Source organism: Dendropsophus ebraccatus, chromosome 12 (assembly GCF_027789765.1).
Source record: "Dendropsophus ebraccatus isolate aDenEbr1 chromosome 12, aDenEbr1.pat, whole genome shotgun sequence".
NCBI lineage: Eukaryota > Metazoa > Chordata > Amphibia > Anura > Hylidae > Dendropsophus > Dendropsophus ebraccatus.
In genome coordinates, this window is record NC_091465.1 from 1743856 (window position 1) to 1771684 (window position 27829).

Consider the following 27829-nt stretch of genomic DNA (forward strand, 5'->3'; position numbering starts at 1 on the left):
AGCTGGTGGTTGTGGACATAGTCAGGGGTTGTACAGGTAGCTGGTGGTTGTGGAGATAGCGGGGGTTGTACAGGTAGCTGGTGGTTGTGGACATAGTCAGGGGTTGTACAGGTAGCTGGTGGTTGTGGAGATAGCGGGGGTTGTACAGGTAGCTGGTGGTTGTGGACATAGTGAGGGGTGGTGCACATAGCGGGGGGTTGTACAGGTAGCTGGTGGTTGTGGACATAGCGGGGGTTGTACAGGTAGCTAGTGGTTGTGGACATAGTGAGGGGTGGTGCACATAGCGGGGGGTTGTACAGGTAGCTGGTTGTTGTGGATATAGCGGGGGTTGTACAGGTAGCTAGTGGTTGTGGACATAGTCAGGGGTAGGGGTGGGGGGGTCGTGCACGCTTCTCTTCTAGGTGTAATTGTGTGTGCATGCCCAGCATCTTGTGTAAGTTCCGTGGGTTGGAGAGAGCATCGAGGATTCATAGTATCCTGTCATCATGAAGCTGCAGTGTCTCCTGTAGCTCCTCTCATACCCTATAATGGATGGAGGGGTGGGGGGCTCCTTTCATACCCTATAATGGATGGAGGGGTGGGGGGCTCCTCTCATACCCTATAATGGATGGAGGGGTGGGGGGCTCCTCTCATACCCTATAATGGATGGAGGGGTGGGGGGCTCCTCTCATACCCTATAATGGATGGAGGGGTGGGGGGCTCCTCTCATACCCTATAATGGACGGCGGGCTCCTCTCATACCCTATAATGCAGGGGTGGGGAACCTCCGGCCCCTGAGACCTCCCGATGCGGCCCGCAGCTCCCCTGTGATGCGCGCCGCTCTGGAGGAGGAAGGAGCCGGCATACACAGCATCCTCCGGTGTCTGTGACAGCTGCCGGATACAGGAGGATGCTGTCTGTGCCGGCTTCTTCCCCACTAGAGCGGCGCGTGTCTTCAGTCTCCTGCGGGCCGCGCGCGATGACGTCATTTCATCGCGCGCCGCCTGCAGGAGAAGACCGGCACAGAGGACCTGGGACAGAAGAGGACATGGGCAGCGTGGGAGCGGAGGTAAGGTGAGAGGGATGTTTATTTTTTTTTTATTTGGGGGTTAACTAGGATCCCAGGGACATGCCTGATGGGGGTGATAACTAGGCTACAAGGGACATGCCTGATGGGGGTGATAACTAGGCTACCAGAGACATGCCTGATGGGGGTGATAACTAGGCTACCAGGGACATGCCTGATGGGGGTGATAACTAGGCTACAAGGGACATGCCTGATGGGGGTGATAACTAGGCTACAAGGGACATGCCTGATGGGGGTGATAACTAGGCTACCAGAGACATGCCTGATGGGGGTGATAACTAGGCTACCAGAGACATGCCTGATGGGGGTGATAACTAGGCCACCAGAGACATGCCTGATGGGGGTGATAACTAGGCTACCAGGGACATGCCTGATGGGGGGGGGATAACTAGGCTACCAGGGACATGCCTGATGGGGGTGATAACTAGGCTACCAGGGAAATGCCTGATGGGGGTGATAACTAGGCTACCAGGAACATGCCTGATGGGGGGGGGATAACTAGGCTACCAGGGACATGACTGATGGGGGTGATAACTAGGCTACCAGGGACATGCCTGATGGGGGTGATAACTAGGCTACAAGGGACATGCCTGATGGGGGTGATAACTAGGCTACAAGGGACATGCCTGATGGGGGTGATAACTAGGCTACCAGAGACATGCCTGATGGGGGTGATAACTAGGCTACCAGAGACATGCCTGATGGGGGTGATAACTAGGCCACCAGAGACATGCCTGATGGGGGTGATAACTAGGCTACCAGAGACATGCCTGATGGGGGTGATAACTAGGCTACCAGGGACATGCCTGATGGGGGTGATAACTAGGCTACCAGGGAAATGCCTGATGGGGGTGATAACTAGGCTACCAGGGACATGCCTGATGGGGGTGATAACTAGGATCCCAGGGACATGCCTGATGGGGGTGATAACTAGGCTACCAGGGACATGCCTGATGGGGGTGATAACTAGGCTACCAGGGACATGCCTGATGGGGGTGATAACTAGGCTACCAGAGACATGCCTGATGGGGGGGATAACTAGGCTACCAGAGACATGCCTGATGGGGGTGATAACTAGGCTGCCAGAGACATGCCTGATGGGGGTGATAACTAGGCTACCAGGGACATGCCTGATGGGGGTGATAACTAGGCTACCAGGGACATGCCTGATGGGGGTGATAACTAGGCTACCAGAGACATGCCTGATGGGGGGGGGGGATAACTAGGCTACCAGGGACATGCCTGATGGGGGTGATAACTAGGCTACCGGGGACATGTCTGATGGGGGTGATAACTAGGCTACCAGGGACATGCCTGATGGGGGTGATAACTAGGCTACCAGGGACATGCCTGATGGGGGTGATAACTAGGCTACCAGAGACATGCCTGATGGGGGGGATAACTAGGCTACCAGAGACATGCCTGATGGGGGTGATAACTAGGCTGCCAGAGACATGCCTGATGGGGGTGATAACTAGGCTACCAGGGACATGCCTGATGGGGGTGATAACTAGGCTACCAGGGACATGCCTGATGGGGGTGATAACTAGGCTACCAGAGACATGGCTGATGGGGGGGGGGATAACTAGGCTGCCAGGGACATGCCTGATGGGGGGGATAACTAGGCAACCAGGGACAAGCCTGATGGGGGTGATAACTAGGCTACCAGGGACATGACTGATGGGGGTGATAACTAGGCTACCAGGGACATGCCTGATGGGGGGGATAACTAGGCTACCAGGGACAAGCCTGATGGGGGTGATAACTAGGCTACCAGGGACATGCCTGATGGGGGGGATAACTAGGCTACCAGGGACATGCCTGATGGGGGTGATAACTAGGCTACCAGAGACATGCCTGATGGGGGGGATAACTAGGCTACCAGGGACATGCCTGATGGGGGTGATAACTAGGCTACCAGAGACATGCCTGATGGGGGTGATAACTAGGCTACCAGGGACATGCCTGATGGGGGGGGGATAACTAGGCTACCAGAGACATGCCTGATGGGGGGGATAACTAGGCTACCAGGGACATGCCTGATGGGGGGGATAACTAGGCTACCAGGGACATGCCTGATGGGGGTGATAACTAGGCTACCAGAGACATGCCTGATGGGGGTGATAACTAGGCTACCAGAGACATGCCTGATGGGGGTGATAACTAGGCTGCCAGAGACATGCCTGATGGGGGTGATAACTAGGCTACCAGGGACATGCCTGATGGGGGTGATAACTAGGCTACCAGGGACATGCCTGATGGGGGTGATAACTAGGCTACCAGAGACATGCCTGATGGGGGGGGGGATAACTAGGCTACCAGGGACATGCCTGATGGGGGTGATAACTAGGCTACCGGGGACAAGACTGATGGGGGTGATAACTAGGCTACCAGAGACATGGCTGATGGGGGGGGGATAACTAGGCTGCCAGGGACATGCCTGATGGGGGGGATAACTAGGCTACCAGGGACAAGCCTGATGGGGGTGATAACTAGGCTACCAGGGACATGACTGATGGGGGTGATAACTAGGCTACCAGGGACATGCCTGATGGGGGGGATAACTAGGCTACCAGGGACAAGCCTGATGGGGGTGATAACTAGGCTACCAGGGACATGCCTGATGGGGGGGATAACTAGGCTACCAGGGACATGCCTGATGGGGGTGATAACTAGGCTACCAGAGGACATGCCTGATGGGGGGGATAACTAGGCTACCAGGGACATGCCTGATGGGGGTGATAACTAGGCTACCAGAGACATGCCTGATGGGGGTGATAACTAGGCTACCAGAGACATGCCTGATGGGGGGGGGGATAACTAGGCTACCAGAGACATGCCTGATGGGGGGGATAACTAGGCTTCAGGGGCATGCCTGATGGGGGTGATAACTAGGCTACCAGAGACATGCCTGATGGGGGTGATAACTAGGCTACCAGGGACATGCCTGATGGGGGTGATAACTAGGCTACCAGGGACATGCCTGATGGGGGTGATAACTAGGCTACCAGGGACATGCCTGATGGGGGTGATAACTAGGCTACCAGAGACATGCCTGATGGGGGGGATAACTAGGCTACCAGGGAAATGTCTGATGGGGGGGATAACTAGGCTACCAGGGACAAGACTGATGGGGGTGATAACTAGGCTACCAGAGACATGACTGATGGGGGGGATAACTAGGCTACCAGGGACATGCCTGATGGGGGTGATAACTAGGCTACCAGAGACATGACTGATGGGGGGGATAACTAGGCTACCAGGAACATGCCTGATGGGGGTGATAACTAGGCTACCAGAGACATGCCTGATGGGGGGGGGGGATAACTAGGCTACCAGAGACATGACTGATGGGGGTGATAACTAGGCTACCAGAGACATGCCTGATGGGGGTGATAACTAGGCTACCAGAGACATGCCTGATGGGGGTGATAACTAGGCTACCAGAGACATGCCTGATGGGGGTGATAACTAGGCTACCAGAGACATGACTGATGGGGGTGATAACTAGGCTACCAGAGACATGCCTGATGGGGGGGATAACTAGGCTACCAGGGACATGCCTGATGGGGGTGATAACTAGGCTACCAGAGACAAGCCTGATGGGGGTGATAACTAGGCTACCAGGGACATGCCTGATGGGGGGGATAACTAGGCTACCAGGGACATGCCTGATGGGGGTGATAACTAGGCTACCAGAGACATGCCTGATGGGGGGGATAACTAGGCTACCAGGGACATGCCTGATGGGGGTGATAACTAGGCTACCAGAGACATGCCTGATGGGGGTGATAACTAGGCTACCAGGGACATGCCTGATGGGGGGGGGATAACTAGGCTACCAGAGACATGCCTGATGGGGGGGGAATAACTAGGCTACCAGAGACATGCCTGATGGGGGTGATAACTAGGCTACCAGGGACATGCCTGATGGGGGTGATAACTAGGCTACCAGGGGCATGCCTGATGGGGGTGATAACTAGGCTACCAGGGGCATGCCTGATGGGGGTGATAACTAGGCTACCAGAGGCATCACTGGGGGGGTTAACTAGACTACAAGGGGCATCACTGGGGGTTAACTACAATAGCAGGGGCACTGGGGGAACAATACTTTGCCTTGCCCCGGGTGCTGCAAACCCCCGCTAACTGCCGCGCACAGTATGCGGCCCTCGAATGATTTTATTAATGCCCGACCGGCCCTCGACATGGAAAAGGTTCCCCACCCCTGCTATAATGGATAGAGGGGTAGGGGGCTCCTCTTATACCCTATAATGGATGGAGGGGTGGGGGGCTCCTCTTATACCCTATAATGGATGGAGGGGTGGGGGGCTCCTCTCATACCCTATAATGGATGGCGGGCTCGTCTCATATCCTATAATGGATAGGGGGGGGGGGCTCCTCTCATACCCTATAATGGATGGAGGGGTGGGGGGCTCCTCTCATACCCTATAATGGATGGAGGGGTGGGGGGCTCCTCTCATACCCTATAATGGATGGAGGGGTGGGGGGCTCCTCTCATACCCTATAATGGATGGAGGGGTGGGGGGCTCCTCTTATACCCTATAATGGATGGAGGGGTGGGGGGCTCCTCTCATACCCTATAATGGATGGTGGGCTCCTCTCATACCCTATAATGGATGGCGGGCTCGTCTCATATCCTATAATGGATAGGGGGGGGGGCTCCTCTCATACCCTATAATGGATGGCGGGCTCCTCTCATACCCTATAATGGATGGTGGGCTCTTCTCCCTGCACCTCCTCTTCTTCCCCCACCTTCTCCTCTCTCTGCACCTCCTCTTCTCCGTTCACCTTCACTTCTACCAGCTCATCTTCTTGACCCTACTCCTTCCTTTCACCCTACTCCTCTTCTGCACAGCACTTCTTTTCTTCCTGCTCCTCTACTTCATCCCACTCCTCCTTCTCTCCCTGCCCCTCCAATCGCCAGGCCTCACCACAGAAGGAGCACCATGAGATCAGCTGATCACCGGGCCTCACTACAGAAGGCGCACCATGAGATCAACTGATCACTGGGCCTCACCACAGAAGGAGCACCATGAGATCAGCTGATCACCGGGCCTCACCACAGAAGGCGCACCATGAGATCAACTGATCACTGGGCCTCACTACAGAAGGAGCACCATGAGATCAGCTGATCACCAGGCCTCACTACAGAAGGCGCACCATGAGATCAACTGATCACTGGGCCTCACCACAGAAGGAGCACCATGAGATCAGCTGATCACCGGGCCTCACCACAGAAGGCGCACCATGAGATCAACTGATCACTGGGCCTCACTACAGAAGGAGCACCATGAGATCAGCTGATCACCGGGCCTCACTACAGAAGGCGCACCATGAGATCAACTGATCACTGGGCCTCACTACAGAAGGAGCACCATGAGATCAGCTGATCACCAGGCCTCACTACAGAAGGCGCACCATGAGATCAACTGATCACTGGGCCTCACCACAGAAGGAGCACCATGAGATCAGCTGATCACCGGGCCTCACCACAGAAGGAGCACCATGAGATCAGCTGATCACCAGGCCTCACTACAGAAGGCGCACCATGAGATCAACTGATCACTGGGCCTCACCACAGAAGGAGCACCATGAGATCAGCTGATCACCGGGCCTCACCACAGAAGGAGCACCATGAGATCAGCTGATCACCGGGCCTCACCACAGAAGGAGCACCATGAGATCAGCTGATCACCGGGCCTCACCACAGAAGGAGCACCATGAGATCAGCTGATCACCGGGCCTCACCACAGAAGGAGCACCATGAGATCAGCTGATCACTAGGCCTCACTACATAGGGAGCACCATGAGATCAGCTGATCAATAGGCCTCACTACATAGGGAGCACCATGAGATCAGCTGATCACTAGGCCTCTCCATGTGGCTCATACATAGTACATAGTGCTCGGTGTCTCCATGTGGCTCCTACATACATACATAGTACTCAGTGTCTCCATGTGGCTCATACATACATAGTGCTCGGTGGCTCATACATACATACATACATAGTGCTCGGTGTCTCATGTGGCTCATACATACATACATACATACATAGTGCTCGGTGTCTCCATGTGGCTCCTACATACATACATACATAGTACTCAGTGTCTCCATGTGGCTCATACATACATACATACATAGTGCTCGGTGGCTCATACATACATACATAGTGCTCAGTGTCTCCATGTGGCCCATACATACATACATACATACATACATAGTGCTCGGTGTCTCCATGTGGCTCATACATACATACATACATAGTGCTCGGTGTCCCCATGTGGCCTATACATACATACATACATAGTGCTCGGTGTCTCCATGTGGCTCATACATAGGACATAGTGCTCGTGTCTCCATGTGGCCCATACATACATCCATACATAGTACTCAGTGTCTCCATGTGGCTCATACATACATAGTGCTCGGTGGCTCATACATACATAGTGCTCGGTGTCTCCATGTGGCTCATACATAGGACATAGTGCTCGGTGTCTCCATGTGGCTCATGCATACATACATAGTGCTCGGTGTCTTTATTTGGTTCATACATACATACATAGTGCTCAGTGGCTCCTACATACATACATACATAGTGCTCGGTGTCTCCATGTGGCTCATAAATACATACATACATACATAGTGCTCGGTGTCTCCATGTGGCTCATACATACATACATACATACATAGTGCTCGGTGTCTCCATGTGGCTCATACATACATAGTGCTCGGTGTCTCCATGTGGCCCATACATACATACATACATACATACATACATAGTGCTCGGTGTCTCCATGTGGCTCATACATACATACATACATACATAGTGCTCGGTGTCTCCATGTGGCTCATACATACATACATACATACATACATAGTGCTCGGTGTCTCCATGTGGCTCATACATACATACATACATAGTGCTCGGTGTCTCCATGTGGCTCATACATACATACATACATACATACATAGTGCTCGGTGTCTCCATGTGGCTCATACATACATACATAGTGCTCGGTGTCTCCATGTGGCTCATACATACATACATACATACATAGTGCTCGGTGTCTCCATGTGGCCCATACATACATACATACATACATACATAGTGCTCGGTGTCTCCATGTGGCTCATACATACATACATACATACATAGTGCTCGGTGTCTCCATGTGGCTCATACATAAATACATACATAGTGCTGGGTGTCTCCATGTGGCTCATACATACATACATACATAGTGCTCAGTGTCTCCATGTGGCTCCTACGTCTGTACATACATACATACATACATAGTGCTCGGTGTCTCCATGTGGCCCATACATACATACATACATAGTGTTTGGTGTCTTCATGTGGCTCATACATACATACATAGTGCTCGGTGTCTTTATGTGGCTCATACATACATACATACATAGTGCTCGGTGTCTTCATGTGGCTCATACATACATACATAGTGCTCGGTGTCTTCATGTGGCTCATACATACATACATAGTGCTCGGTGTCTCCATGTGGCTCATACATACATACATAGTGCTCGGTGTCTCCATGTGGCTCATACATACATACATACATACATACATAGTGCTCGGTGTCTCCATGTGGCTCATACATACATACATACATAGTGCTCGGTGTCTCCATGTGGCTCATACATACATACATACATACATACATAGTGCTCGGTGTCTCCATGTGGCTCATACATACATACATACATAGTGCTCGGTGTCTTCATGTGGCTCATACATACATACATAGTGCTCGGTGTCTCCATGTGGCTCATACATACATACATACATACATACATACATAGTGTTTGGTGTCTCCATGTGGCTCATACATACATACATACATACATAGTGCTCGGTGTCTCCATGTGGCTCATACATACATACATAGTGCTCGGTGTCTCCATGTGGCTCATACATACATACATACATACATACATACATAGTGCTCGGTGTCTCCATGTGGCTCATACATACATATATAGTGCTTGGTGTCTCCATGTGGCTCATACATACATACATACATACATAGTGCTCGGTGTCTCCATGTGGCTCATACATACATAGTGCTCGGTGTCTCCATGTGGCCCATACATACATACATACATAGTGCTCGGTGTCTTCATGTGGCTCATACATACATACATAGTACATAGTGCTCAGTGTCTCCATGTGGCTCATACATACATACATATATAGTGCTCAGTGTCTCCATGTGGCTCGTACATACATACATACATACATACATACATACATACATAGTGCTCTGTGTCTCCATGTGGCTCATACATACATACATACATACATACATACATAGTGCTCGGTGTCTCCATGTGGCTCATACATACATACATACATAGTGCTCGGTGTCTCCATGTGGCTCATACATACATACATAGTGTTCGGTGTCTCCATGTGGCTCATACATACATAGTGCTCGGTGTCTCCATGTGGCTCATACATACATATATAGTGCTCGGTGTCTCCATGTGGCTCGTACATACATACATACATATATAGTGCTCAGTGTCTCCATGTGGCTCATACATACATACATAGTGCTCGGTGTCTCCATGTGGCTCATACATCCATACATAGTGCTCGGTGTCTCCATGTGGCTCATACATACATACATACATACATAGTGCTCGGTGTCTCCATGTGGCTCATACATACATACATACATACATAGTGCTCGGTGTCTCCATGTGGCTCATACATACATACATACATATATAGTGCTCGGTGTCTCCATGTGGCTCATACATACATACATAGTGCTCAGTGTTTCCATGTGGCTCATACATACATACATACATACATATATAGTGCTCGGTGTCTCCATGTGGCTCATACATACATACATAGTGCTCGGTGTCTCCATGTGGCTCATACATACATACATACATACATAGTGCTCGGTGTCTCCATGTGGCTCATACGTACATACATACATATATACATAGTGCTCGGTGTCTCCATGTGGCTCGTACATACATACATACATACATAGTGCTCTGTGTCTCCATGTGGCTCATACATACATACATAGTGCTCGGTGTCTCCATGTGGCTCATACATACATACATACATAGTGCTCGGTGTCTCCATGTGGCTCATACATACATACATACATAGTGCTCTGTGTCTCCATGTGGCTCATACATACATACATACATACATACATAGTGCTCGGTGTCTCCATGTGGCTCATACATACATACATACATAGTGCTCTGTGTCTCCATGTGGCTCATACATACATACATACATAGTGCTCGGTGTCTCCATGTGGCTCATACATACATACATACATACATACATAGTGCTCGGTGTCTCCATGTGGCTCATACATACATACATAGTGCTCGGTGTCTCCATGTGGCTCATACATACATACATACATACATACATACATAGTGCTCGGTGTCTCCATGTGGCTCATACATACATACATAGTGCTCGGTGTCTCCATGTGGCTCATACATACATACATCCATACATAGTGCTCGGTGTCTCCATGTGGCTCATACATACATACATACATACATACATAGTGCTCGGTGTCTCCATGTGGCTCATACATACATACATAGTGCTCGGTGTCTCCATGTGGCTCATACATACATACATATATACATACATAGTGCTCGGTGTCTCCATGTGGCTCGTACATACATACATACATACATACATAGTGCTCGGTGTCTCCATGTGGCTCATACATACATACATAGTGCTCGGTGTCTCCATGTGGCTCATACATACATACATACATACATAGTGCTCGGTGTCTCCATGTGGCTCATACATACATACATACATATATAGTGCTCGGTGTCTCCATGTGGCTCGTACATACATACATACATACATAGTGCTCGGTGTCTCCATGTGGCTCATACATACATACATAGTGCTCGGTGTCTCCATGTGGCTCATACATACATACATATATACATATATAGTGCTCGGTGTCTCCATGTGGCTCATACATACATACATACATATATACATATATAGTGCTCGGTGTCTCCATGTGGCTCATACATACATAGTGCTCGGTGTCTCCATGTGGCTCATACATACATACATAGTGCTCGGTGTCTCCATGTGGCTCATACATACATACATACATACATAGTGCTCGGTGTCTCCATGTGGCTCATACATACATACATACATACATAGTGCTCGGTGTCTCCATGTGGCTCATACATACATACATACATACATAGTGCTCGGTGTCTCCATGTGGCTCATACATACATACATAGTGCTCGGTGTCTCCATGTGGCTCATACATACATACATCCATACATAGTGCTCGGTGTCTCCATGTGGCTCATACATACATACATACATACATAGTGCTCGGTGTCTCCATGTGGCTCATACATACATACATAGTGCTCGGTGTCTCCATGTGGCTCATACATACATACATATATACATACATAGTGCTCGGTGTCTCCATGTGGCTCGTACATACATACATACATACATACATACATAGTGCTCGGTGTCTCCATGTGGCTCATACATACATACATAGTGCTCGGTGTCTCCATGTGGCTCATACATACATACATACATACATAGTGCTCGGTGTCTCCATGTGGCTCATACATACATACATAGTGCTCGGTGTCTCCATGTGGCTCATACATACATACATACATATATAGTGCTCGGTGTCTCCATGTGGCTCGTACATACATACATACATACATACATAGTGCTCGGTGTCTCCATGTGGCTCATACATACATACATATATACATATATAGTGCTCGGTGTCTCCATGTGGCTCATACATACATACATACATACATAGTGCTCGGTGTCTCCATGTGGCTCATACATACATACATAGTGCTCGGTGTCTCCATGTGGCTCATACATACATACATACATACATAGTGCTCGGTGTCTCCATGTGGCTCATACATACATACATACATACATACATAGTGCTCGGTGTCTCCATGTGGCTCGTACATACATACATAGTGCTCGGTGTCTCCATGTGGCTCATACATACATACATACATAGTGCTCGGTGTCTCCATGTGGCTCATACATACATACATACATACATAGTGCTCGGTGTCTCCATGTGGCTCATACATACATACATACCGTGTTTCCCCGATAGTAAGACACCCCCGAAAGTAAGACATAGTTGGACTTTCGGGGGCTGGGCTAAAGTAAGACATACCCCGAATGTAAGACATAGTACTGTCAGAGGCTCGCACGCGCGCGCACACACACACACGCGCGCGGCCCGGCACGAGCGCTGCACGTCATGTGCAGGGACGCCGGTATTGGTGCGGGAGCTGAAGGAGCAGCAGGGCCCAGGTGACTGCCCGCACCGCCCCCGTCTGGTCCAAGCGACCTTCCCCCCACCCCCCGTGCGCGCACCTGTCCGCCCTCTCTGAGGCCCCGTCCTGCCGCACCGTCCATGCGCCCACCACCCGTCCGGTCCGGCGTCCCTGCTCACTGAGGGGAGTACAGGACAGCCGCCCTCACGTGCTGCTGCTCCTCCAGCTCTGACATGGCCGCCTCCCTGCACACACAGGACAACGTGTGACAGCTGACCTGTCATCTCATCCCCTCAGTAACAGTACAGGATAGGAGGAATAATGGGCTGCAGCAGGCGGGATAACTTATAGCTGTGTGTGTTATCCTGCCAGCTGCAGCACATCCATTCCTCCTATGTTACAGTCCTGCACTGTTACTGAGGGGACTACAGTCATACACCCCTGTCCGCCCCCCTATACAGTCATACACCCCTGTTTCCCCCCCCTATACAGTCATACACCCCTGTCCGCCCCCCTATACAGTCATACACCCCTGTCTCCCCCCCCTATACAGTCATACACCCCTGTCTCCCCCCCCTATACAGTCATACACCCCTGTCCAATATAAGACATACCCCAAAAGTAAGACATAGTGGGACTTTTGGGAGTAAAAAGAATGTAAGACACTGTCTTACTTTCGGGGAAACACGGTAGTGTTCGGTGTCTCCATGTGGCTCATACATACATAGTGCTCGGTGTCTCCATGTGGCTCATACATACATACATAGTGCTCGGTGTCTCCATGTGGCTCGTACATACATACATAGTGCTTGGTGTCTCCATGTGGCTCATACATACATACATACATACATACATACATAGTGCTCGGTGTCTCCATGTGGCTCATACATACATACATACATACATACATACATAGTGCTCGGTGTCTCCATGTGGCCCATACATACATACATACATAGTGCTCGGTGCCTTCATGTGGCTCATACATAGTACATAGTGCTCGGTGTCTCCATGTGGCTCATACATACATACATACATAGTGCTCGGTGTCTCCATGTGGCTCATACATAGGACATAGTGCTCGGTGTCTCCATGTGGCTCATAGATAGTACATAGTGCTCGGTGTCTCCATGTGGCTCGTACATACATACATAGTGCTCGGTGTCTCCATGTGGCTCATACATACATACATAGTGCTCGGTGTCTCCATGTGGCTCATACATACATACATATATACATACATAGTGCTCGGTGTCTCCATGTGGCTCGTACATACATACATACATACATACATAGTGCTCGGTGTCTCCATGTGGCTCATACATACATACATACATAGTGCTCGGTGTCTCCATGTGGCTCATACATACATACATACATATATAGTGCTCGGTGTCTCCATGTGGCTCATACATACATACATACATACATACATAGTGCTCGGTGTCTCCATGTGGCTCATACATACATACATACATAGTGCTCGGTGTCTCCATGTGGCTCATACATACATACATAGTGCTCGGTGTCTCCATGTGGCTCATACATACATACATACATATATAGTGCTCGGTGTCTCCATGTGGCTCATACATACATACATATATACATATATAGTGCTCGGTGTCTCCATGTGGCTCATACATACATACATACATATATAGTGCTCGGTGTCTCCATGTGGCTCATACATACATACATATATACATATATAGTGCTCGGTGTCTCCATGTGGCTCATACATACATACATACATACATAGTGCTCGGTGTCTCCATGTGGCTCATACATACATACATACATATATAGTGCTCGGTGTCTCCATGTGGCTCGTACATACATACATACATACATACATAGTGCTCGGTGTCTCCATGTGGCTCATACATACATACATACAGAGGGGCACGGCCATGGGGTCTAATATGGCCCCAACTTATGCGAACATAGTAATGGCCGAACTTGAGGAGACCGTTGTCTATGTGTCTCCCCACTTTAGCCAAGTGCTGGGGTGGTGGAGATACATAGACGATGTGTTCCTTGTATGGAAAGGGTCAGAGATGGAATTGGATGATTTTTTTAGATCACTTAATGACACTGATCCAGATATTAAATTTACTATGAGTCACTCCAGGGAGGGGGTGCAGTTTTTGGACACTTGGGTATCCGTGAGAAATGGTAAGCTACACACTGATATCTTTTTGAAACCGACAGATAAGAATAACTTATTAAGGTTCGACAGTTTACATCCTAGAAGGATGGTGGAATCCCTGCCACGTAGCCAACTCCTCCGTGTCAAACGGATTGTTGAAGATCCTGGTACACTAGTGAGGAGATTGGAGGAGATGGGTCAGAGATTCCAAGACAGGGGATACCCAGGTAAATTAGTCAAGAGGAGCATCATGCAGATTAGACAGTTGGACCCAGATACTATGCAGACCAAAAAGACTATCTCACATGGTAGGATACCATTTATATCAACGTACAATTCATTTAGTCCCCAAATCTCTGGTATCATTAAAAAGCATTGGGATATTGTGTCCAAATTCCATTCTAATGTAACACTGTTTAAATCTCCCCCTTTATTTTCCTATAGACGAGCCCCAAGTATACGTGATAAATTAGTACACGCTGATAATTACCGAGAGAAGACAGACCTTTCATCAGAATTAAAACCTGGAAGTTTTCCCTGCCTGGGATGTGAGAATTGTCCATTGATGTTGAAGGGTGACATATTTACTGATCTGATCTCACAGAGACAGTACAAACTTAAACATCATTTGACCTGCAAATCTGACCACGTTGTTTACGTACTACAGTGCCCCTGCCCACGGATCTATGTAGGCGAAACTACAACTGAGTGTAGAATCAGACTAAATAATCACAAATCTTCAATCCGTACGGGAAAATTTGAACTACCGGTACCACGCCACTTTAAGGAATGTGGCCATACAGTTCAACAATTGAAATTTTGTGTTATTGACAGGATTTCCCCACTTAGACGGGGTGGTGATTGACGTAAATTACTTAAACAAAAGGAGGCATATTGGATAGCCAAGTTGAATACATTACAACCCACTGGACTGAACATTGACTTTTCACTGAAGGCATTTATGTAGACCTTGCCCTATTTCACCCTTATATTCTGCCCTCTGACTAGGTAAAGGATTTTGACATTGTGTATATATGTATATAATATTTAAAAACTGTTTGCTTGCACAACATACGACCGACATGCATGATTGGATGTTTAACATATTTCTTTTTTTGTTTCTTTTTAGATCTGATGATGGAGCTGGGCCAATGACTCACCAATATATAGTTTTTACTTTTTATTATTTATATGTGGGAGATATGGAGTGCCGTGACGACCGATTCAGACCTATTTTGAGGATCATCATAATTTTTTAATTTTTCGATTTTGTTAAGATGCGGCTCACCTCCTGAATCGTATTGGGAGACCTCGAGATATGGCTGAAATAAGTGCCAGAGGATCAACCAGCCTGGGATGACCGAGAAGGACCCCGAGAATGGAGCAGCCTTGGTACCCGGGTAATATCAGAATGATGCCGCTATAATATGAATATGGGCTTGGTTTCCCTACACAAAGATGGCGCAGAAATCCACTACGGTGCGCAGGCGCTGAAAATCTGGATATCACCTATTTGGGATGGCTATTCCCGTGCTGTCCAGACACTTCGCCAACATCTAAGATGGCGGCGGGGGAGACATGACGTTAGTCCGCATGCGCTACTTGCACTGTGACAATGGAACTCTGCCCACTGGTCATGCGGATCCACCCATTTATCTCCTGATTGGTCTGCCGGACGCTATGACACTCCTAAACTTCCCTCTATTGGTGCGCTCCTCACGCATGCGCAGTTGCTTTGTGTACAAACAAGGCAACATCAATGGAAGACAGCGTGACGGAGTAGCGGCTTGTTAGACATGGCGGTGAGTCCGGCCCCCTCCATTAACAGTGAAGTTATTGTTTTGAGGATACTATAGAGATCAGTACATTCACATGATGATCGGACGTTTACACTATATGTTTGATTATGTTTACATTACACAGGGACACTTTTTATCACTATGTATTACACGGATTTGTATTTATGTATATGTATTTATTATTAATTATGATGATGTCACTTGATTAGTGGGCTGTCTTATGGCGTGTTATATACCAGCCCCTTATGATCCACTGTGATGCTTGACAAAGATCTCAACGAGTAGATTGAAACGTTGCATACTGGGTGAATAAACACCACTTTTTGTTCACTTTAAATTGGAGTGCCGCCTCTTGCCTTGTTTGTGAATTGCCTTGGAACCTGGGTCTGGAACCTTGGGGCGGAGCACCCGACTTGAGCCTTGAGCCACACAGTGCCGTTTAGCAACTTTACAGATTTCTACATACATACATACATAGTGCTCGGTGTCTCCATGTGGCTCATACATACATACATACATACATAGTGCTCTGTGTCTCCATGTGGCTCATACATACATACATACATAGTGCTCGGTGTCTCCATGTGGCTCATACATACATACATACATAGTGCTCGGTGTCTCCATGTGGCTCATACATACATACATAGTGCTCGGTGTCTCCATGTGGCTCGTACATACATACATACATACATACATAGTGCTCGGTGTCTCCATGTGGCTCATACATACATACATACATACATAGTGCTCGGTGTCTCCATGTGGCTCGTACATACATACATACATACATACATAGTGCTCGGTGTCTCCATGTGGCTCGTACATACATACATACATACATACATACATAGTGCTCGGTGTCTCCATGTGGCTCATACATACATACATAGTGCTCGGTGTCTCCATGTGGCTCATACATACATACATACATAGAGCTGTTATATAAACTGAAACTGAAAGAGATGAGCGAACCTGGAGCAGCTGGAGTCGATCCGAACCCGATCGTTCGGCATTTGATTAGCTGCGGCTGCTGAACTTGGATAAAGCTCTAAGGTTGTCAGGAAAACATGGATACAGCCAATGACTATATCCATGTTTTCCACACCGCCTTAGGGCTTTATCCAAGTTCAGCAGCCACCGCTAATCACATGCCGAATGATCGGGTTCGGACTGACTCCAGCTGCTCCAGGGTCGCTCATCTCTAGTTATAATGTGATTCTAGAATGAGCGCTCTCTATGTCTCCCTCACCTGGTGACAAGGATAAAAGCAGTGGCTGCATTCACCAGCTGATTCAGAGTTTCACCGGCATGATGAGAGTTGTAGTTTTACAGTAGCTGGAGAGACACAGGTTGGGAAAGTGCAGTCACCCAGGCCTAAGTACGGTAACCCGACCTAAGTGCATTCACCTTAATTCCAGAGCGCTATACAAGGAATAGGGGTAACAAACAGGAACAATACAAGATCAAAACACATTACATGAAGGCAAATTGGCAGACTGATACATGGGGAAGAGGAGCCTGCCCGCCAGGGCTTACAATTTATAATCTATCACCAGGCCGGAGTGCAGTCACCCTCCCTGAGTGCAGTCACCCTACCTGAGTGCAGTCACCCTACCTGAGTGCAGTCACCCTACCTGAGTGCAGTCACCCTACCTGAGTGCAGTCACCCTCCCTGAGTGCAGTCACCCTACCTGAGTGCAGTCACTCTACCTAAGTACAGTCACCCTACCTAAGTGCAGTCATCTGGCGTGAGTGCAGTCACCGGGCCTAAGTATAGTCACTGGACTTAAGTGCAATCATCCAGGCCTAAGTACAGTCACTTGGTCACAGCGTAGTCACCCGGCCTGAGTGCAGTCACCCTACCTGAGTGCAGTCACCCTACCTGAGTGCAGTCACCCTACCTGAGTGCAGTCACCCTCCCTGAGTGCAGTCACCCTCCCTGAGTGCAGTCACCCTACCTGAGTGCAGTCACCCTACCTGAGTGCAGTCACCCTCCCTGAGTGCAGTCACCCTACCTGAGTGCAGTCACCGGACCTAAGTGCAGTCACCCTACCTGAGTGCAGTCACCCTACCTGAGTACAGTCACCGGACCTAAGTGCAGTCATCTGGCGTGAGTGCAGTCACCGGGCCTAAGTATAGTCACTGGCCTTAAGTGCAATCATCCAGGCCTAAGTACAGTCACTTGGTCACAGCGTAGTCACCCGGCCTGAGTGCAGTCACTGAGCCTAAGCGCAGTTACTGGGCCTGACTGCGGTGGCTGGGTCTAAGTGCAGTCACCCAACCTAATCTCAGTCACCTGGCCTAAGCATTTTCACCTGGGCCTAAGCACAGTCACCAGGCCTAAATACAGTCATTCAGGTCTAAGTGCAGTCACCGGTCTAAGCACATTCACCGGGCCTAAATACAGTCACCCTGGCCTAAGCACAGTCACTGGGCCAAAGCGCAGTCACTGGGCCTGAGTGCAGTCACCTGGCCTAAGTATAGTAACCTGGGCCTAAGAACAGTCACCCTGGTCTAAGCACAGTCACCAGGCCTAAGAGTAGTCACCCGAGCCTAAGCGCAGTCACTGGGCCTGAGTGCAGTCACCTGGCCTAAGTATAGTAACCTGGGCCTAAGAACAGTCACCCTGGTCTAAGCACAGTCACCAGGCCTAAGAGTAGTCACCCGAGCCTAAGCGCAGTCACTGGGCCTGAGTGCAGTCACCTGGCCTAAGTATAGTAACCTGGGCCTAAGAACAGTCACCCTGGTCTAAGCACAGTCACCAGGCCTAAGAGTAGTCACCCGAGCCTAAGCGCAGTCACTGGGCCTGAGTGCAGTCACCTGGCCTAAGTATAGTAACCTGGGCCTAAGAACAGTCACCCTGGTCTAAGCACAGTCACCAGGCCTAAGAGTAGTCACCCGAGCCTAAGCGCAGTCACTGGGCCTAAATGCACTTAGTGAGCTTAGGCTTAGTGACTACGCTTAGGCCAGGTGACTGTGCTTTGGCTCAGTGACTAAAAAAGCGCAAAGCGGGCACCACTAATATCAGTAATAATAAAGAGGTGCTACTGTGTACCCTATAATCTAATACCAATGAACCAAAGCAAAAAAAGACAGGAATATAGGGTGTATAAATCACAGTGCACACCAATATGAAATTAAAATAGCTTTATTAAAACGGCCAACAAAACCTGATAAAAACAATTAAAATATGATAAACGGCATCAGCCTCATAACCAGGCTGTGCTACACTACTACAAGACTTTACAAAAGACTAGAGCAGACCATCAGAAAATGCATCACAGAAAATGGTATATCATATAGAGTCATGGAACAATGAGACATATAGTAAAGACAAATACCACCTGCAAGAACTATGTAGTAGTGGAGAGTAAACTCCACACGTAGTCAGTCAAAGCGTAGTCAGTGCGCTTAGGCTCAATGACTACACTTAGGCCCGGTGACTGTGCTTAGGCTAGGGTGTCTAAGTGCAGTCACTGAGCCTAAGCGCAGTCACCTGGCCTGAGTGCGGTCACTGGGCCTAAACACAGTCACCGGGCCTAAGCATAGTCACCCGGCCTGAGTGCAGTCACTGAACCTAAGCTCGGTCACTGGGCCTGATGCGGTCGCCAGGTCTAAGTGCAGTCACCTGGCCTAAGCATACTAACCTGGGCCTAAGCACAGTCACCTGGCCTAAGTGCAGTTACCCGAGCTAAAGCGCAGTTGCCCAGACTAAGCTCAGTCACCGGGCCTAAGTGCAGTCACCCAGACTAAGCTCAGTCACCTGGCCTCAGCTCAGTCACCCAGGTCTAAGTGCAGTCACTGAGCCTAAGCGTAGTCACTTGGTTGAAAGGACTGGACAGCTATTCATATAAAAATATAAATAGCAGAGATGCTGGTGATGCCGCCAGGTCGGGTCATTAGACTTCTGATCAGGTTAGGATTTGCAGCCCTAATAGGGTCTTCAGCTCGCGCTATATTGGCCTAACCTTCCAAATCTGCTGCATCTTGAGAAGATCCAGAGCTGCTTCTCATTGAGTCATAATGCTGGCAGCACTTTCTATCCCATCTGCCAAGAAAAGACGTAGAGTGACTAACCGCTGCTGAATTGTGGTTACATGATGTTTATACCCGGACTGTCTGCCTTACAGACCCCCCCCCCCCATATGGAGATCAGACCCCGGATACTGCATAAAATCCAGTGATCAGAGTCACATCTCATGGGAAAATCCAGTGATAGGAGTGAGGTCTGCTCATTGGCTGGCCCCGGGATCTCGCTGCCGGCCTCAGGATCTCACTGCCGGCCCCGGGATCTCACTGCCACCTCTGGATCTCACTGCCGGCCCCGGGATCTCACTGCCGGCCCCGGGATCTCACTGCCACCTCTGGATCTCACTGCCGGCCCCGGGATCTCACTGCCACCTCTGGATCTCACTGCCGGCCCCGGGATCTCGCTGCCACCTCTGGATCTCACTGCCGGCCCCGGGACCTCACTGCCGGCCCCGGGATCTCACTGCCGGCCCCGGGATCTCACTGCCACCTCCGGATCTCACTGCCGGCCCCGGGATCTCACTGCCGGCCCCCGGATCTCACTGCCGGCCCCGGGATCTCACTGCCGGCCCCGGGATCTCACTGCCGGCCCCGGGATCTCACTGCCACCTCCGGATCTCACTGCCGGCCCCGGGATCTCACTGCCACCTCTGGATCTCACTGCCGGCCCCGGGATCTCACTGCCACCTCTGGATCTCACTGCCGGCCCCGGGATCTCGCTGCCACCTCTGGATCTCACTGCCGGCCCCGGGATCTCACTGCCGGCCCCGGGATCTCACTGCCACCTCCGGATCTCACTGCCGGCCCCGGGATCTCACTGCCGGCCCCGGGATCTCACTGCCGGCCCCGGGATCTCACTGCCGGCCCCGGGATCTCACTGCCGGCCCCAGGATCTCACTGCCAGTCCCAGGATCTCACTGCCGGCCCCAGGATCTCACTGCCGGTCCCAGGATCTCACTGCCGGCCCCGGGATCTCACTGCCAGTCCCTGGAGTTTTCTCATGTAAAGGAAATGGTAGGGAGAGTATACAGGGAATGGGGAGGGAAGTATACAGAGACTAAGGGGAATCATGGAAATACATCCTGGTCAGATGGATCCATATCACTATAAAGAAATCTAGCTGGTCAGATGGATCCAGATCTCTATAGAGAAACATGGCCGGTCAGATGGATCTAGATCTCTGTGGAGAAACATGGCCGGTCAGATGGATCCAGATCTCTGTGGAGAAACAATGCCGGTCAGATGGATCCATATCACTATAAAGAAATCTGGCTGGTCAGATGGATCCAGATCTCTATAGAGAAACATGGCCGGTCAGATGGATCCAGATCTCTGAGGAGAAACATAGCCGGTCAGATGGATCCAGATCTCTATAGAGAAACATGGCCGGTCAGATGGATCTAGATCTCTGTGGAGAAACATGGCCGGTCAGATGGATCCAGACCTCTGAGGAGAAACATGGCCGGTCAGATGGATCCAGATCTCTGTGGAGAAACATGGCCGGTCAGATGGATCCAGATCTCTATAGAGAAACATGGCCGGTCAGATGGATCTAGATCTCTGTGGAGAAACATGGCCGGTCAGATGGATCCAGATCTCTGAGGAGAAACATGGCCGGTCAGATGGATCCAGACCTCTGAGGAGAAACATGGCCGGTCAGATGGATCCAGATCTCTGTGGAGAAACATGGCCGGTCAGATGGATCCAGATCTCTGTGGAGAAACATGGCCGGTCAGATGGATCCAGATCTCTATAGAGAAACATGGCCGGTCAGATAGATCCAGATCTCTATAGAGAAACATGGCCGGTCAGATGGATCCAGATCTCTATAGAGAAACATGGCCGGTCAGATGGATCCAGATCTCTGTGGAGAAACATGGCCGGTCAGATGGATCCAGATCTCTGTGGAGAAACATGGCCGGTCAGATGGATCCAGATCTCTATAGAGAAACATGGCCGGTCAGATGGATCCAGATCTCTGTGGAGAAACATGGCCGGTCAGATGGATCCAGATCTCTATATAGAAACATGGCCGGTCAGATCGATCCAGATCTCTGTGGAGAAACATGGCCGGTCAGATGGATCCAGATCTCTATAGAGAAACATGGCCGGTCAGATGGATCCAGATCTCTGTGGAGAAACATGGCCGGTCAGATGGATCCAGATCTCTATAGAGAAACATGGCCGGTCAGATGGATCCAGATCTCTATAGAGAAACATGGCTGGTCAGATGGATCCTAAGATTAAGCATTGTGGGGAACAAATTTATTCCTCCATGTCGTCTGTTTTACCTTCAACAGAAAGAGACAGCAGGACAATGCACCATCCACAGGAGACGTATACGCATGGATTGGCTGTAGGAACATGATGGAGTTCTCCGACCTTCACCGTCCCCAGATCCTAATCCTATAGACATCTCTAGGCTAAGGTTGGTCTGTACATGATAGGACCATCTAATGTGCAGTGAGAACTGAAGAGCGCGGGGGGCCGATATTCCTACAGATCATCTCATTACCTGGTGGGATCCTGTCCACAGGGGCCAATATTCCTGCAGATCATCTCATCACCTGGTGGGATCCTGTCCACAGGGGCCAATATTCCTGCAGATTGTCTCATCACCTGGTGGGATTCTCTCCGCAGGGGCCTATATTCCTGCAGACCGTGTCATTACCTGGTGGGATCCTGTCCACAGGGGCCGGTATTCCTGCAGATCATCTCATCACCTGTTGGGATCTGCGGGATGCCTTATTGCGGCGGTTCTGTAGAATGATTGCTGTGGCCATTGATTACACAGCGGGTTCTTTTTGGCCCACTGACCTCTGCCGGTACAGCTGTGACCTCGCCCCTTCCCACATGTGACTGATCGCCCTCCGTCCTGTGAATATCAGGACCTGAAGGTTCATATTAGTAAAAGGTCGTTGCAGGATGCCGACAAAGAGATGTCTCTCCTGACTGCTGGCTGATGTCACATGACCAGAGCGCCCCCCATTGACTTTTATTGTAGTGGTGACTGTTAGGTGTAGTAGTATTCACATTATGTGGCAGCCTTGGTGCCATGTGGCGGTATTATATCCCCCTCCTGCATTGTTTTCAGGTTACATTGTGCAGCACCGGTTGTTGTTGCTGTGGATGATCCCTGCCCCCATCCAGCCGCAGGCACCACACTGTGGGGGGGGGGGGGGGGTATCAGGTTTCACTTGGCTTCTAAATAGCTTTTGTTTCTTTGCTTGCGGCGGCCTCCTACACATCTGCCCTTCTACAGGCGGTCACTCCCTCCCTACTAAATCACTGTGCTCCCCCCGCCACCGAGCAGATGTTCCCTCCATTATCCCGGGACCATTGTGTCAGCTGGGAACAAAGGTGGAAGATTAGGTCCTTTAAAATGAAGGAAACTGCAGAGGTGGCAATTACCCCGTATAACCTTCTTACTAGATTTCTCCACTATAATAACCCACAGGAAAATATTCCCTCAGCCAGAACACCCGCATGCTCAGCCAAGTGGAGCGTACACCTATATATAGATATAGAGGAGTCCAAGGAATAGCTCCGTATCTGTACATTGTGGGGGTGTGAATATACACCTGGTGTAAACTGTCCACAGCAACCAATCACAGCTCAGAATTCAGCTCTGGTAAAATGTAAGAGGAGCTGTGATTGGTTGCTGTGGACAGTTTACACCACCCTTTCATAAATCTCCCCCTGTATGTTCTGTGCCATGGTTATCCTCACGGATGAGAACTAATCCCAGCAGGACCCATGTATTCAGCTCATTGTTCTATGGGTAGTGGATTCCTATAGCTCCATAACAGGAGCGCAGCTCTGGAGTATAGATAGACATGCATGTTTGGTTTTTAAGAGGGACTACGGGAAGTACCGCTGACCCGACCCTTACAGAAACTGCAAGATGTCAGTGAGTAGTAAAATCGTGTCAGGATAGTACAGGATCCCTGAAAAGGTCCAGATCAGGGATCCTGGAGGTCGTCAGATCCTTTTACTCGCACCTCTTGGGGAGGAAGGATCTAGATCGGGATAAGGCCTCAGCTTTCTTGACTGAAACCATCCCTGAACCAGGGGTAGACCCCTCTCTTGACATTTTGACAGAGATGATCCAAGAAGAGGAAGTCAGGGTGGCTATTGATGGTCTTGCCCTTAAGAAGTCACCCGGTCCAGATGGCTTAACATCTGAGTTCTATAAGACCTAAGGACACTTTGGTTCCCCTCTTGACTGAGGTATTTAATGAGTGTCTCTCCTCGGGCACTCTGCCGAGGTCAATGAGGAGGTCAGCCTTCATCATCTTGTCTAAGGGTAAAGACCCATCCCGCATTGAGAATTGGCGTCCCATAGCGCTTCTCAATGTGGACAGAAAGATTCTGGCAAAAGTGCTGTTTAATCGGCTGGTGAAGTTTGCACCCCAGCTCCTTTCGGTGGCCCAGCATTGCTCTGTTCCAGGCCGCAGTACCTTTAGTGCTGTGCTCGGTGTCCGGGAGGCTGTGGAGCAGGGTAGCGCAGGTCACTGGAAGGGGTACTTGCTGTCCTTGGATCAGGCAAAAGCGTTTGATCGGGTTAACCATGAGTACCTCTGGTCTGTTCTTCTGAGATATGGCCTGCTGGGGGGGTTTGTTGATTGGCTTAAGAGCTTGTATGCAGGGGCAGAGAGTTTCCCGCTTGTGAATGGTTGGATTGGCCGCTCTTTTGAGGTTGGGTCTGGTGTCCGTCAGGGTTGCCCTTTGAGCCCACTGTTGTACGTGTTTGCAATTGATCCATTCCTTAGGAGGATTGATTGTGGACCGTTGGCAGGGGTGAGAATGGACCCTGCGGTGCCGGATTCCACTCTGAGGGTGGTAACGTACGCCGATGATGTCACCATATTCGGTGCAGGAGCAGGTGCATTGTGTGATGTCAGAGGTGAAGCGCTACTCAGAGGCATCTGGGTCCAAGATCAACCAGGATAAGTGTGAGAGTCTCTGGCTGGGAGGTGGAGATCCTGGATTTGATCTCCCGGACACCCTTCCAGAGCCCCAGGTGTCTGCAAAAGTTCTCGGCATCGAATTTGACCAAGGGGATTACCCCAAACAAAACTGGGACAGCAGGCTTAAGATCGCCGCTCAGAAGGTGGATCAGTGGAAGGGTTGGTCTTTGACCCTCAGGGAAAGGGTTAACCTGATCAAAACTTTCCTGCTCCCTTTGCTGATATATCTGGGCAGTGTTTGCATTTTGCCAGAACCGCTCTGGACTCGGGTCTACAGTGTGTTCTTCCAACTGTTATGGGGGAATAGACTGAACCTAGTCAAGAGGGAGGTTACTTACCGTACGAGGAGACAAGGGGGGTTGTGTATGGTCATTACTTACCGTACGAGGAGACAAGGGGGGTTGTGTATGGTCATTACTTACCGTACGAGGAGACAAGGGGGGTTGTGTATGGTCATTACTTACCGTACGAGGAGACAAGGGGGGTTGTGTATGGTCAACCCCGTGGTGTTCCTGGTGAATACCTTTAAGACCAACATTGCAAACCTCTGGAAAGAGAGGGCTCCTCCGTGGGTATTCTCCTGTAGGGGATGGTTTCGGCCTTTCTTCCAGGAATGGGAGACAGGAGGGCAAGTGAAGGATCTCCGCACACCACATGGGCATCTTCCGGCTTATGCTACCCTGGTTCTGAAGGTCATTCGTCGGTGGGGTTTGGGGATGTGGGAGGTTAGGACTCTGTCGAGGAAATTTCTTGACAATAGGGTCCTGTCATCCCATTTCCAAAAACCGCTGGCGCTCAAGGATTGCCCAAGCCGGGATCTGGAGGTTGGTTTGGGCCTATTGAATTCCATCAGGATCCCCTTGAAGTTTTGGGACTTGGCTTGGCGCTGCTTCCATGGGAAACTGTATGTGAGGGACAATCTGAAGTGCAGGAGCTCTGAGGATCGGGGATGTCCCTGGGAGGAGTGTGCAGGAGCTGTGAGGATGGGGGACATCCCCGGGAGGAGTGTGCAGGAGCTGTGAGGATGGGGGACATCCCCGGGAGGAGTGTGCAGGAGCTGTGAGGATGGGGGATGTCCCTGGGAGGAGTGTGCAGGAGCTGTGAGGATGGGGGACATCCCCGGGAGGAGTGTGCAGGAGCTGTGAGGATGGGGGATGTCCCTGGGAGGAGTGTGCAGGAGCTCTGAAGATCGGGGATGTCCCCGGGAGGAGTGTGCAGGAGCTCTGAGGATCGAGGATGTCCCCGGGAGGAGTGTGCAGGAGCTCTGAGGATCGAGGATGTCCCCGGGAGGAGTGTGCGGGAGCTGTGAGGATGGGGGATGTCCCCGGGAGGAGTGTGCAGGAGCAGTGAGGATTGGGGATGTCCCCGGGAGGAGTGTGCAGGAGCTGTGAGGATGGGGGATGTCCCTGGGAGGAGTGTGCAGGAGCTCTGAGGATCGGGGATGTCCCCGGGAGGAGTGTGCAGGAGCTGTGAGGATGGGGGGGGGGGGGTGTCCCCGGGAGGAGTGTGCGGGAGCTGTGAGGATCGGGAATGTCCCCGAGAGGAGTGTGGAGGCATGCTGGAAAGCATGGAGCATTTTCTGCTTCATTGTCCCTTTAATACAGAGGTTTACAACAGGGTGGGCGCTTCCATCGGGTGGCCCAGGTTGGCCCGTCTCTCCTATGCGGAATGGGCCTATGGAGCATTCAGAAACCTTGGTGGCTGGGACCGGAGCACTTTATTCCTAGTCAGCATAGTGGTCAGGTACCACACGTGGAGTGCGCGGTGTTTAGTATCGACGCAGCGTAAAATCCTCCCTGTGGATGAGGTGGTTAGGGGCACAGCGCCCCCTGTGGATGAGGTGGTTAGGGGCACAGCGCCCCCTGTGGATGAGGTGGTTAGGGGCACAGCGCCCCCTGTGGATGAGGTGGTTACGGGCACAGCGCCCCCTGTGGATTTGGTGGTTAGGGGCACAGCGCCCCCTGTGGATGAGGTGATTAGGGGCACAGCGCCCCCTGTGAATGAGGTGGTTAGGGGCACAGTGCCCCCGTGGATGAGGTGGTGAGGAGCACAGCGCCCCCCTGTGGATGAGGTGGTGAGGAGCACAGCGCCCCCTGTGGATGAGGTGGTTAGAGGCACAGCGCCCCCTGTGGATGAGGTGGTTAGGGGCACAGCGCCCCCTGTGGATGAGGTGGTGAGGAGCACAGCGCCCCCTGTGGATGAGGTGGTTAGAGGCACAGCGCCCCCTGTGGATGAGGTGGTTAGGGGCACTGCCCCCTGTGGATGAGGTGGTTAGGGGCACAGCGCCCCCCTGTGGATGAGGTGGTTAGAGGCACAGCGCCCCCTGTGGATGAGGTGGTTAGGGGCACAGCGCCCCTGTGGATGAGGTGGTTAGAGGCACAGCGCCCCCTGTGGATGAGGTGGTTAGGGGCACAGCGCCCCCTGTGGATGAGGTGGTGAGGAGCACAGC